Genomic DNA, 13,763 nt, shown 5'->3' with positions numbered 1-13,763 from the left:
CATCACTTCTCTAGCTAAAGGGCGTTAGGGTATTTCCACACTAGCGGCAGGGGAGTCCGGCAGGCTGTTGCGGTGGGCAAACAGCCTGTCGGATCCATCCTGCTGCCAGTTCACGTGTGCCCCTGGACTGCCGTTCCATCCCCACTGACTATAATTTGAGCGGGGGTGGTGTTCCAGCGGCAGCACGGGGTGAGAGGCAGCCAGACTAAAACTATGACATGCGGTACTTTTAGTCCGGCTGACTCTCGCCGTCCGCTGCCGACGGAACACCACCCCCATTATAGTCAATGGGGACAGAGCGGCAGTCCGGGGGCACACGTGAACTAGCGGCAGGACGGATCCGACAGGCTGTTCACCCGCCGGAGGTCCGTGCCGCTAGTGTGAAAGTAGCCTCAGTGTGCTGGTGATTGGTGAGTAGAGGGGGCGTGACCAACTGTATATCAGGCAGCCAATCAGTAAACATCTACACTCACAGCAGGAAAGCTAGGGATGGTGGGGATTGTAGTTTTGTGAGGGAGGATCAGGCGCCATGATACTCTGTGTGTTGCAGGCTCACACAGGAGCTAGACCAGGCATCCTCAAACTGCGGCCATCCAGCTGTTGCAAAACTACAACTCCCAGCATGCCCGAACAGCCTACAGGTATCAGCCTACAGCAGGGCATTGTGGGAGTTGTAGTTTTACAACATCTGGGGGGCCACAGTTTGAGGGTGCCTGCAGCTAGACAAATGGATTGCAAGGTAAATTGAAGCTCTGGTTATATGTACAGGTATGGGTTCTGGTCGGGCCACAGCTTGCAGCCTTAATGCAGTTTTTCAAACATTAAGTTACTTTACCGGAATACCCCTTTAAGGTCCCTCGCAGACGAGCACTGCCGGGGTCATATAGCATTATATGGCTTTATGATGCTATGTAACCCTTACAATTCTGGAATGTATCAGATGACACAGACCTAATTCTGACAGTGTTATACAATACATTCCAGACCTCTAAGGGTTACATAGCATCATAAACCAATATAATGCTATGTGACCCCCGGCAGTGCTGGGAGCTGTGCTGCGCTGTGAGTCTGGAGCGTGACACACGCTTGTCTGCAAGGGGCCTAATAGTAATATAACCTTATGAACTCAAAACATGGGAATCATAATTAAAGTTAATAGATTCCACAACCTTTCTTTACCTGCTGCATTGTTTTCAAAGACAATAGCCAGGGGATCTATTAAGGGTATGAATAATATCTGAGCAACCTGGGGCTTGGCCATGCTGTGATTTTTGTAGTATGACCCATTACCCAGAAGCGGTATGGGAGCGTTGTGATACTGCACAGACAGTATGACAACATGGTGTGCTGTCTGCATCTTTTGAGGCCCCATTGAAGTGAATGGGTTCACATCCGACCTGCAAAAAATGCGGCTCAGAGTCATGTGCATGAACCATTATTGTGAGCCAAAACTAGGTCAGGGTTAAGAACACAGAACAGGTACAGATCTTTCCCTTAGGGCTTATGCACACAAACATATTTTCTTTTCCAGGAAAAAAAGAAAACAGAACGCAAAGTCCGTATTTCCATTCTGCAAAAATAATAAAAATATAGAACATGTCCTGGTATTGTCCACATTACAGACATGGATAGGACTGTTCTATTAGGGGCCAGCTGTTCCGTTCCGCAAACTATGCAATGCACACGGACATCATCTGCATTTTTTTTGTGGATCTGTTTTTTGCGGACTGCAAAATACATACGGTTGCGTGCATGAGCCCTTATACCTGATCTCTGAGTAGGCTTCACCACTGGTTTTGGCTCAGAATCACAGATGGAAATAACTGACCAAATAATCCATGCACATTTGTGTCATCCACAGAACAGGAAAAGCTTCAAGGAAATCTGGAGTTGCATTGGGGGTAATTTTCTTTAGACTCCCCTCGGCTCTGCATGCACCTCGTCATAAATTATGCACATCTCCAGTCTAGCAGTCTGTGCACCTGGAGGGGGAAACTACTCCACTCCCTGGCCCCCGCCAATCCCAGTACTGTTGCACGGGCATTTAAAAAGTTTCAAAAACTGATCTTGCATATTTTTTTTCTTTCCAGACCAAAAAGTGACAGTGCTCTTAGTAAAGGACCTCCATTGGGGTCATTTATCGTTGTTGTAGGTGTCTTTTTTTGGTGTAAGGCACACGACAAAATGCAGATCCGCAAAAAATACAGATGACGTCCGTGTTACATCCATTTTTTTGCGGATCCATTGTAACAATGCCTATCCGTGTCCGCTAAACGGTCAAGAATAGGACATGTTCTATCTTTTTTGCGGAGCTACAGAACGGACATATGGATGTGGGCCCACATCCTATCTGAAAAAATAAAAAACACGGAAACAAAATATGGCCTAATTTTCAGCAGTGTTTACTTTTAGTCACATTTAGAGCTCATGCTTACGACCTGAGCGTACTGACCTGAGCGCTGTGTATGTGCGATTCTCCGGCGTCTCACATACGCGGCTCCGGTAGTATGCGAACACCCATTGTCGCGCGTTCCCGGAAGTCTATGTACGGGAACGCGTGACAAGACGCCCCAAAGAAGCTCCCGAACTTCTTGGAGCGTCGGGCGTTTTAAAACGCCCAGGTGAGAATCATGCCGATAGGGAAGCATTGGTTTCTCCCTGTTGAGCGTTTTACAGCGCGTAGGAACGTGCTGTAAAACGCTCAGGTGTGGACCCAGCCTTACTCTTTGTTTTGCTCCAGGTTTTTTTTGCTCTTCTGTCTGGTTCAATTTTTTTTGTTTTAGGGCTCATGCACACTGCCGTTGCGCCTCCGCTGCCGTGTTGCGGGACGCATAAAGTGGGTCCGCAATATGGGTCCGCAATACACGGGGCACTGGCCGTGTGCAGTCACCATCATGGATGCGGACCCATTCACTTGAATGGGTCCGCAAATCCGGAGATGCGGTGCGGAACAGAACCCTACGGAAGCACTACGGAGTGCTTCCATGGGTTCAGTTCCGTGCCTCAGCACCGCAAAAAGATAGAAGTTGCTCTATCTTTTTGTGGAACCGACGGAAGCGATTTGCATGCGGCAGCCCCACGGCCGGTGCATTACAGACCGCAATTTGCGGTCCACAGCACGGGCAGCACACGGTCGTGTGAACAAGCCCTTAGACTGATTTTGGAAGTATGGTTTAATTGGGGAGTATGTGTTCCATGCGGAACAGAGGCATGGAACCCCACGGAAGCACCATGCACTACTTTTATTAGGTGCGCACCGTCGGATAAGGATCACGGACACCATTAAAGTGAATGGGTCCGCAATCCGCATGCGGCGGCCCTACAGTCGGTGTCCGTGCATTGCAGACCACAATTTGCGGTCTGCAGCGCAGTCCCGGCCGGAACACGCTCGTGTGCATGAGGCCTTAAACGGGCAGATCCTCTCTAACAAGCATTTGTAGGAACACTCGTTAACGATGGTCTGGCGGTGTAATATTGTCGCTGAGTACCCGATAAATGCACAAATGCTCGTTCATCGGGCAATCCGAGTCTTTCAACAGGTTTAAAACTCATTGTTTGCCAGAGGAAGATCTTGGTGCCGGCAAACAATTAGTCAGTATGGGGACAAGTGATGGCATTAGTAATCGCTCCTCCCCGCAGTCTCCTCCACTGACAATTAATTGCCTGCATAATCTGCTTGTCTAATACAGGAGCCAGTTCTTTCTGGAAAGGAACACTTCCTTCCCGACAACCGTCTGCTGAATCTAGCAGTGTAAATAAAGAGGCCTTTCATCATCACCTGCTGGGTGACCCTTTATAAATACCATGCAAAATAGAGACACACAAACACGTGATAAATAACCCCCATTGTGTTTAGACAAAAGACAACCCCCTTCTTTTTAATGGCACATCTCTATGCTGTCCTTGCCGCTTGGGATTGACGGGGGCAGGGCCGGGACTCCAGCTCCAGCTAACTTACCACCATTCACTCCTGAAGACAGTTGTAAGAGAGGAGTAACAACCACTACAGTCAGGGGCTGGAATAGTGTTTACTCCAGGTGCACAGACTGCTGGACGCACACCTGGCCGTAAATTAGGTGAATCCTCCGGCAGAGCAAGGGTTAAATAAAGACTTGTGTAAAAAGCCGGTCTTCATAAATGACCCCCACTGTGTGGTCCTGGAAGTGGGGGGACCACCGGAGCTTCTATGTTGGATTGACAGGGGATTTTACAATAGAGTCGGACAACCCCCTTAAGGTCTCTTGCACACGAACATTTCTTATTTCAGTTTTTGCGGTCCGTATCTGGAACCATTCATTTCAATGGTTTCGCAAGAAAAACGGAATGTACTCCGTAAGCATTCAGTTTCCGAAAAAGCCATACGTTCGTGTGCAAGAGGCCTGTACTTTACAGCAAGTCAGAGCAGGGTATTAGTTCCTAATAGGTTAGTTACATAGTAGTTAGTTCTTGCGAGTTTCAGTCCGCACCGCCAAAAAATAATACGTTTCTATTTTTTGGCGGTACGGAAGCACTGACCGAAATGCCACAGAAGTGCTCCATAGTGCTTCCGTGGACTTCTGCTCCATATCTTGCAGACCCATTCAAGTGAATAGATCCACATCTGGGATACGGAGTGCCCGTATATTGCGGACCCGCTGAGGTTTGCGCAGTAGTTAGTAGCCAAGTAGTGTGTTGCAAAGGTGACTAGTTAACTAACCAAGAGGACTTAAACGGGTTATGCCATGATTGATGTAAAAAATGAAAATCAGACATCATATAGTACATGACGACCTCTTTCTAAGGGCTCATTCAGACGGATCCGTTTTTTTGCGGATTAGATGCTGTCCCATTCACTTCTATGGGGCCCTTTTCTTCCATTGCACGTCTCAGAAAAAATAAATAAAAAAATTAAACATGTCCTATACTTGTCAGTGAAAATCAGGACATGGCCCTATTGAAGTCTATGGATCAGCAAAAAAAAAAAAAAAAAAAAAAAAAAAGAATACAATCCGTTCCACATTTTTGCGGACAGCATACAGCCGTCTGAATGAGCCCTAACCCTGGGTTCACACCTGAGCGTTCTGAAAGGAGCGCTCTGTATGCGCGATTGTACCGGCGTTTACAATCGTGCATACAGAGACAGGCGAACACACATTGTCGCGCGTTCCCGAAAGTCTATGTACGGGAACGCGCGACAAAACGCCCCAAAGAAGCTCAAGAACTTTTTTGAGCGTCTGGCGTTTTACAGCGCGATCGTACGCGCTGTAAAACGCCCAGGTGAGAACCATTCCCATAGGGAAGCATTGGTTTCTCCTTGTTGTGCATTTTACAGCGCGTAGGAACGCGCTGTAAAACGCTCAGGTGTGAACTTAGGGTAAGGGAACTTTCACACTTGCAGCAGAGGATTCCGGCAGGCAGTTCTGTCGCTGGAGATGCCTGCCAGATCCAGCAATCAGGATGCAAACTGATGGCATTTGTGGTGTCATCCGGAAAAACGGATCCGGTATTATTTTTTTTTTGCATTTTTAAAGGTCTACGCATGCGCAGACCGGAGAGCTGGATCCATTTTGACAGAACACTTAATGCCAGATCCGGCACTAATACACTTCAATGCAAATTAATGCCGGAGCCGGCATTCAGGCAAGTGTTCAGTATTTTTGGCCGGAAAGAAAACTGCAGCATGCTGCGGTATTATCTCCGTCCAAAAAACGTAAGAGGGACTAAACCGATGCGTCCTAAACAGAATACTCTCTATTCAGAATGCATTAGGATAAAACTGATCAGTTTTTTCCGGTATTGAGCCCCTGTGACGGAACTCAATACCGGAAAAGAAAAACGCTAGTGTGAAAGTACCCTCAGAAAGCTAGACCCAGCCCTGTACCTCACATGGATCCAGAGATCTTCGCAGTCACTGCTCCAATTGCTCTGCTAGATTATCTTCAGAGTGGCAGCTCAGGGGGGGGTGTCCTTTCTGCTGCAGATCCCTCCCTGTAACTGCCACAGCTTCTAATATACAGCAGAAGATTTCAACTGAGCACGCTCAACCAGCTCAGTGAGACGGACAATAAATAAGGAAAAGAACAAACAGCAGGTGGCGCTATGCAGATACTTGTGTATTGCAGCTGTCATTAAACAGTTAAAATCAATTAGTTCTGCTATGAAAATTCTCAGTGTAGCTTAGAGCTAAATTATCAGTGCTGCGCCAAGCTCTATTCCTTTGAATCCAGAGGGGAAAAAAATCTGCAGACTTTTTGGAGATGAGTGGGGGAAAACAGCTACAGCCTAGTTCACACTTCAGTTATTTGACTGTGGGATGCGGATCGCGGACCCCATTTAAGTGACCGGGTCCCTGTCCGCATGCGGCGGCCCTATGCTCGGTGCATTGCGGACCGCAAATTGCAAGCACTACTTTTTTGCGGTGCAGAGGCACAGTCAGAAACCCCACAGAAGCACTCCGGGTGCCTCCATGGGATTCCATGCCTCCGTTTCGCACTGCACCTTCCGGATTGCAGACCCATCTGTGATGTTGTGTAAAAACGCCCAGGGCCCCTATATTGCGGACCCACTGTTTGCCCGTCATGCACACAAACATATTTTTTATCTACATCCGATCCGCATTTTATTCAGGTCGGACCTATTTGCTTCAATGGGGCCACAAAAAATGCAGACATTACACCGTGTCCGTTCCACAGCCCTGTAAAAAAATAAATAAAACCTGTCCTATTCTTGTCCGTTTTGCAGACAAGGATAGGACATTTGTGAAAGAATGAAAAAAAATGGCTGCAGGTTCTTTGTTCTATCTTATGTACACTGAAGCATGTCAATGATGTTTACGGTTTTAGCGGCAGATGTCACCCTTTTCAATGGAAGAGTGTGATCTGTGGAAAAACCGCATCTAATCCGCACCAAAAAACGCAATTGCTTATAGAAGATTTTGGTGCGGATATGCTGCAGAAACGTACGGAAATTTGTGCAGATCTCATATATGTTCACCTGCGCCCATGTGCAGGTGGCCTAACGCTGGGTTCAGACCTGAGCGTTCGCGATGGAGCGCTCTGTATGCGCGATTGTACCGGCGTTTGCAATTGCGCATACAGAGACAAGCGAACGCCCATTGTCGCGCGTTCCCGGAAGTCTATGTATGGGAACGCGCGACAAGACGCCCCAAAGAAGCTCATGTACTTCTTGGGGCGTCAGGCGTTTTACAGCGCAATCGTACGCGCTGATATTGTGGCCTGCATACGGCGGGTCCACAATACACGGGCACCGGTTGTGTGCAATCCGCATCACGGATGTGGACCCATTCACTTGAATAGGTCCACAATCACGGAGATGCAGAACGGAAGCACGGATCGGAACCCCACAGAAGCACTATGTAGTGTTTCTGGCCGTGCCTCCGCACCACAAAAGAATAGAACTTGTTCTATTTTTTTGCGGTGCGGACAGATCACGGACCCATTCAAGTTGAATGGGTCTCGATCCGTCCTGGCCGCTGCATGGATGTTGCCTGTGCATTGGGGATCGCAAATTGTGGTCCCCAATGCACGGAACGGACGCACAACGTTCGTGTGCAAGAGGCCTTTACCACATTCAACTAGTTTGTGTGTGTCTGCCCTAAGGGCGCCTTCACACACGGAAGACTTTGTGGCAGAAAATTCCATGACTGAAAATCAGTTCCATTCATTTGAATAGGCCATCAAGCACATGGCAATCTGCAAGCCCCATTAAAGGGGTTGTCCGGGTTTAGAGCTGAACCCGGACATATCCCCATTTTCACCCAAGCTTCCGCCTAGCAGTGTTATGACCATCACTGTTTTACAGGCTAGGGCAGTGCTAAAGACCGCCTATTACTGCCGGTGACATCACCGGGCTCACTGCTAGGCGCAAGCCTCTGCCTCACTTTACCGATGAAGAGCCCGGTACGTCACTGGATCTCCAAAAGAGTCTTGGCTCCGATGCTCATATCGGGGGGCTGCCTGGGTGAAAATGGGGGTATGTCCGGGTTCAGCTCTGATATGCATATTCAGGTAGGTCTTGGTAGCAAGACTGATTGGTTGTAACTGTTGAATGACCGCTGCGGTCCACAAGATTACATTTAACTGAGTGCATTTATTTGGACCGCAGTTGTAATTCAACAGTTGAAATTATCAGTCGCGCTACAAAAAGTCGCAGTGTAGCCCCTGCCGTAAGGGGGTTATGTCACCAAAAATATTCTACATGTTTCAAACCAGCACCTGGGTCTGAATACTTTTCTAATTCCACGTAATTAAAAATATATGTAAACAACTATAGTACTTGGTGTAGTCGCTTACATAGCCTGAACAGCGCGTCTTCTCCCTGGCTGTGGAGCGGTCCGCCGAGGCAGCGTTACAGCCCGGGAGAAGGAGATGCCCACCCTGTACCCATGGTATTTGGCACCAGAAAACAAAGAGGGGCATAGCGGCACAACGGAGGGGTCTATCGGGAAAAAACAGGTTGAGGATCTGCAGCAGACGGACTACTTCATAAAGCCACATGGTTTCACTGGGGGTTGAAAGGTCCTCTTTAAGTGACTTTAGATTAAGGGACTTTAGAAGGGAAATGCATTTATCCACTTAATTACCATTTTAATTGCATTTGTATAATTTACCATGTTTTTTGTCCATTAGCAAATGTGCTCCATGATTGACAATGCAGCCCGGTGCACATTTTGTGCAATGTATTCAGTCCTTAAAGGGCCTAAGACTACTTTCACACTAGCATTTTTGCTGGATCCGGCACGGTTCAGCAAAAACACTTCCATTACTGATAATACAACCGTCTGCATCCGTCATGAACTCCATTTAAAATCAGTGGAGCACGTATACGTTTTCTATTGTGTCTGAGAGAACGGATCCGTCCCTATTGACTTGCATTGTGGGTCATGATGGATCCGTCTTGCTCCGCATCCCATGACGGAAAGAAAACTGCAGCTTGCTGCGGTTTGTTCTCCGGTATGGGAATGCAACCAAATGGAAGGGAATGCATTCTGGAGAACTCCGTTCTGTTCAGTTACGTGTTGTCCACATTGACAATCAATGGGGACAACACGGAAGCGTTTTTTTTTCCGGTATTGAGACCCTATGACGGATCTCAATACCGGAAAATGTTAACACTAGTGTGAAAGTAGCCTTATCCAGGTAGAGATAATGTTGTCCTATCCCAAGTTTAGGACAACATTATCAGATCAGTGAAGGTCCGAGTCTCAGCGTCCCTGCTGATCAGATGTTCCAGGTAGCCTCCAGGTTCACCGGAGCTCTGGTAAGCGCAGCCGGCAACCAGTATCTCTCCCGAGCACAGCGCCGTACATTGTATAGCGGCTGTGCTGGGTACTGCAGCTCAGCCCCAATCACTTCAATGGGGCTGAGCTACAACTAGGCCATGTGACTGATGTATGGTGATTTCACATGGCCTAGGAAGAGGCCGTGGTGCTCACAGACCACAAGCGTCTTCTAACAGCTGATCGGCGGGGGTGCCGGGTGTTGGGCCGCGGCTGATCTGATATTGATGACCTATCCTGAGGATCGGTCGTCAATATAATTTACTGGATCACCCCTTTAAGATCAGCTGTTTGGGGATGCATATTGCTGTACAAAATGTGAGAAAATTGTTCACAGGGCTGTAAAGTAATAACTGGAATGGGGTAACTACAGTACCCTGAAAGATTATCAAAATTAGGGTTATTCACTTTAGAAAAAAGACGACTGAGCGGAGATCTAATTACTATGTATAAATATATCAGGGATCAGTACAGAGATCTATCCCATCAGCTATTTATCCCCAGGACTGTGACGAGGGGACACCCTCTGCGTCTGGAGGAAAGAAGGTTTGTACACAAACATAGAAAAGGATTCTTTACGGTAAGAGCAGTGAGACTATGGAGACTCTCTGCCTGAGGAGGTGGTGATGGTGAGTACAATAAAGGAATTCAAGAGGGGCCTGGATGTATTTCTGGAGTGTAATAATATTACAGGCTATAGCTACTAGAGAGGGGTCGTTGATCCAGGGAGTTAGGCCTCATGCACATGGCCGTAGTGCTCCCGTGGCCGTTTTGTGGCCCGCATACGGCAGTTCCGTAATACACGGGGCACCGGCCGTGTGCATTCCGCATCATGGATTTCGGTCCCCCAATGCTGGGAATAGAACCAATACGTTTGTGTGCAAGAGGCCTTAGGCCTATTGCACACGGCCGTTTTTTTTTCCCGTTTACTGGCCGTTTTTTGCGTTCCGTATACGGTCCGTATACGGAACCATTCATTTCAATGGTTCCGCAAAAAAAACGGAATGTACTCCGTATGCATTCCGTTTCCGTATTTCCGTTTTTCCGTTCCGTTTTAACATAGAACATGTCCTATTATTGCCCGCAAATCACAGTCCGTGGCTCCATTCAAGTCAATGGATCCGCAAAAAAAACGGAACACATACGGAAATGCATCCGTATGTCTTCCGTTTCCGTTCCGTTTTTTCCTGAACCATCTATTGAAAATGTTATGGCCAACCCAATTTTATCTATGTAATTACTGTATACTGTATATGCCACACGGAAAAACGGAACGGAAAAACGGAACAGAAACGGAAACACAACGGAAACAAAAAACGGAACAGCGGATCCATGAAAAACGGACCGCAAAACACTGAAAAAGCCATACGGTCGTGTGCAATAGGCCTTATTCTGATTGCCTGATTGGAGTCGGGAAGGAGATTTTTTTCCCTTAGGGCTCGTTCACACAACCTTGTGAAGCCCGTGATGTGGACCGCAAATTGCGGTCTGCAATGCACAGGCACCGACCGTGGCCAAGCCGCATGGGGATTGCGGACCCCTTCACTTGAATGGGTCCGCGATCCTTCCGTTCTGCAAAAAGATAGAGCAAGTTCTATCTTTTTGCAGTGCCGAAGCACGGAACGGAACCCCAGAAAGCACTCCGTAGTTCCATTCCGCATCTCCGAATTTGCGGACCCATTGAAGTGAATGGGTCCGCATCCTTGATGCAGAATGCACACAGAACGGTGCCCGTGTATTGTGGATCCGTAAATGCGGGCCACAATACGGCAATGGGCCGAATGAGCCCTTAAAGTGAGGAAAATTGGCTTCTATCTTCAGTTTTTTTTTTCCTTCCACTGGATGAACTGTGCAGGAAACAGGCTGAACTGGATGGACGGATGTCGTTTCTAAGCGTTACAAACTGTTAATATGTTACCATGTGAACAGTGCGGCTGTACGCTCCACAGTGCAGGGGGTAGTCTGCTAGTGATAAAAAAACAACAACAAAAAAGACCATCAGATCGGACCTGGCGTCCTCTAACGCCACTTTTATAAGAAGAGAAGCAACAAGGAATAATTGTGAATCAGCAAAACTGAATCCTCACCTGTCAGGCATGTATGCAATGAATAAGGACTCGTGCACATAGTTGTAGCCGTTTTTTCGGTCCACAAACTGCAGATCCGCAAAACACGGTCACCGGCCTTTTGCAGAACAGAACGTCCTACCCACTATAAAACCGTTTTTTGCTGGGCCACGTAACGGAAATACGGATGCGGACAGCTCGGGGAGTGCTGTCCACATCTTTTGCGGCCCCAATGAAGCCAATGGGTCTGCATCCGAGCTGCAAAAAATGTGGATCGGACCAAAAATATGTTCGTGATGAGCCCTAAATCTGGTGCACCGGGCTCCCTTAAAGGGGTTGTGCCACACATACCCACTGGATAGGGGATAAGTGTTTGATTGCTGGGGTCTGACTGCTGGGATCCCCAGCGACCATGAGAATGGGGGTCCGCTAGTCCTGCGCCATTAGAATGGAGGGTAATGTGCGTCCTGCGCTCCTTTCCCCTCTAGGGGACTGCTGTGAGCACTGTACAGTTCCATAGAAGTGAATGGGGGTCGGACATGTGCACAACCGCTCTATTTTCAAGAAGCTGTTCGGTGGCACTTGCGGACCCCCGTCCTTGTGATCACTGGGGGTCCCAATGGTTAGGCCCCCAGCAATCACACACCTATCCTCCATCCTGTGGACAGGAGATAAGGGTTATTAGTGGCACAACACCTTTAATATGGCATTTGACCCCAACACTATATTTTTCAATGAATTTACACTACCGACCTGCTGTAAATACATTGGTAAATCTGCCCCAATGGCGCCAGGTAACTATTTCCCAAGTGGGCTAATGGGCGACTGAGCCCTCCGCAGCGGACTGTCGGAGGACCCTTCTAATGCTTGTCTTCTTTAAGACATGACTGCTGAGTTTATAGATACTGCTTTTAAAGAACATATTAAAGTTTAGTAAATGTGGTGACTATTACTAATAATGCATACATACAGTGCGGTATAAGATGTATAGTAATAATGCATACATACAGTGCGGTATAATATGTATAGTAATGCATACATACAGTGCGGTATAATATGTATAGTAATAATGCATACATACAGTGAGGTATAATATGTATAGTAATGCATACATACAGTGCGGTATAAGATGTATAGTAATAATGCATACATACAGTGCGGTATAATATGTATAGTAATGCATACATACAGTGAGGTATAAGATGTATAGTAATAATGCATACATACAGTGCGGTATAAGATGTATAGTAATGCATACATACAGTGCGGTATAATATGTATAGTAATAATGCATACATACAGTGCAGTATAATATGTATAGTAATAATGCATACATACAGTGCGGTATAACATGTATAGTTATAATGCATACATACAGTGCGGTATAAAATGTATAGTAATAATGCATACATACAGTGCGGTATAATATGTATAGTAATGCATACATACAGTCCGGTATAACATGTATAGTAATAATGTATACATACAGTGCGGTATAATATGTATAGTAATAATGACTACATACAGTGCTATATGATATATAAAGTAATAATAGGCATGTATGCAGTGCCCTATAATATGTGTAGTAATAGCGCTGCATACATGTGTAGTAGCAGTGCTGTATACATACCGGGCTGTGCTAATAGTACAGTAATAACGCATACATACCGCGCTGTGCTAATAGTACAGTAATAACGCATACATACCGCGCTGTGCTAATAGTACAGTAATAACGCATACATACCGCGCTGTGCTAATAGTACAGTAATAACGCATACATACCGCGCTGTGCTAATAGTACAGTAATAACGCATACATACCGCGCTGTGCTAATAGTACAGTAATAACGCATACATACCGCGCTGTGCTAATAGTACAGTAATAACGCATACATACCGCGCTGTCCGGGTCCTCTCAGTGGGAATTATAACAGAAAACAGAGCGGCCACAGGAAGGAGGGAAACTTGTGGTAAAAGATAAATATGCGAGCAGCGGGGCGGAGACTGCTTTGTGTGGGCGGAGCCGCCATGTCTGGCTTTCGAAGACACTGCTGCTTCATAAACTAAGGGGAGACGGGTGTAATATGCTGAGGGCGCAGAAAGTACATGAGCGGCCATACATATACTGCTCCACAGTGTACTGCCTCCTCTACATAAGTGTGGCCGGTGTAGAGGAGGACAGCACATGTATGGAGGAGTACGGCCGGTGTAGAGGAGGACAGCACATGTATGGAGGAGTACGGCCGGTGTATAGTAGGACTGTCCTACTATACACCGGCCGTACTCCTCCATACATGTGCTGTCCTCCTCTACACCGGCTGTGCTCCTCCATACATGTGCTGTCCTACTAGGACAGCACATGTATGGAGGAGTTCAGCGGGTGTAGAGGAGGACAGCACATGTATGGAGGAGTTCAGCGGG

General features: G+C 47.1%; 1 protein-coding gene across 1 annotated transcript in view; it reads right to left on the bottom strand.

Annotated features, from left to right (window-relative positions):
* LOC122944705 (multidrug resistance-associated protein 1-like) overlaps positions 1–13,330 on the bottom strand; it is a 116,235-nt gene extending 102,905 nt beyond the window's left edge. Inside the window, exon 1 of the mRNA XM_044303253.1 lies at positions 13,240–13,330. The gene's annotated coding sequence lies outside the window, so the exon portion shown is untranslated. The remainder of the gene's footprint in view (positions 1–13,239) is intronic.
* Positions 13,331–13,763: the final 433 nt, after the last annotated feature.

This window comes from Bufo gargarizans, chromosome 8, assembly GCF_014858855.1.
Source record: "Bufo gargarizans isolate SCDJY-AF-19 chromosome 8, ASM1485885v1, whole genome shotgun sequence".
Lineage (NCBI taxonomy): Eukaryota > Metazoa > Chordata > Amphibia > Anura > Bufonidae > Bufo > Bufo gargarizans.
Note: the sequence above shows the minus strand (reverse complement) of the source record. Positions and strands in the feature narration are given on the sequence as shown.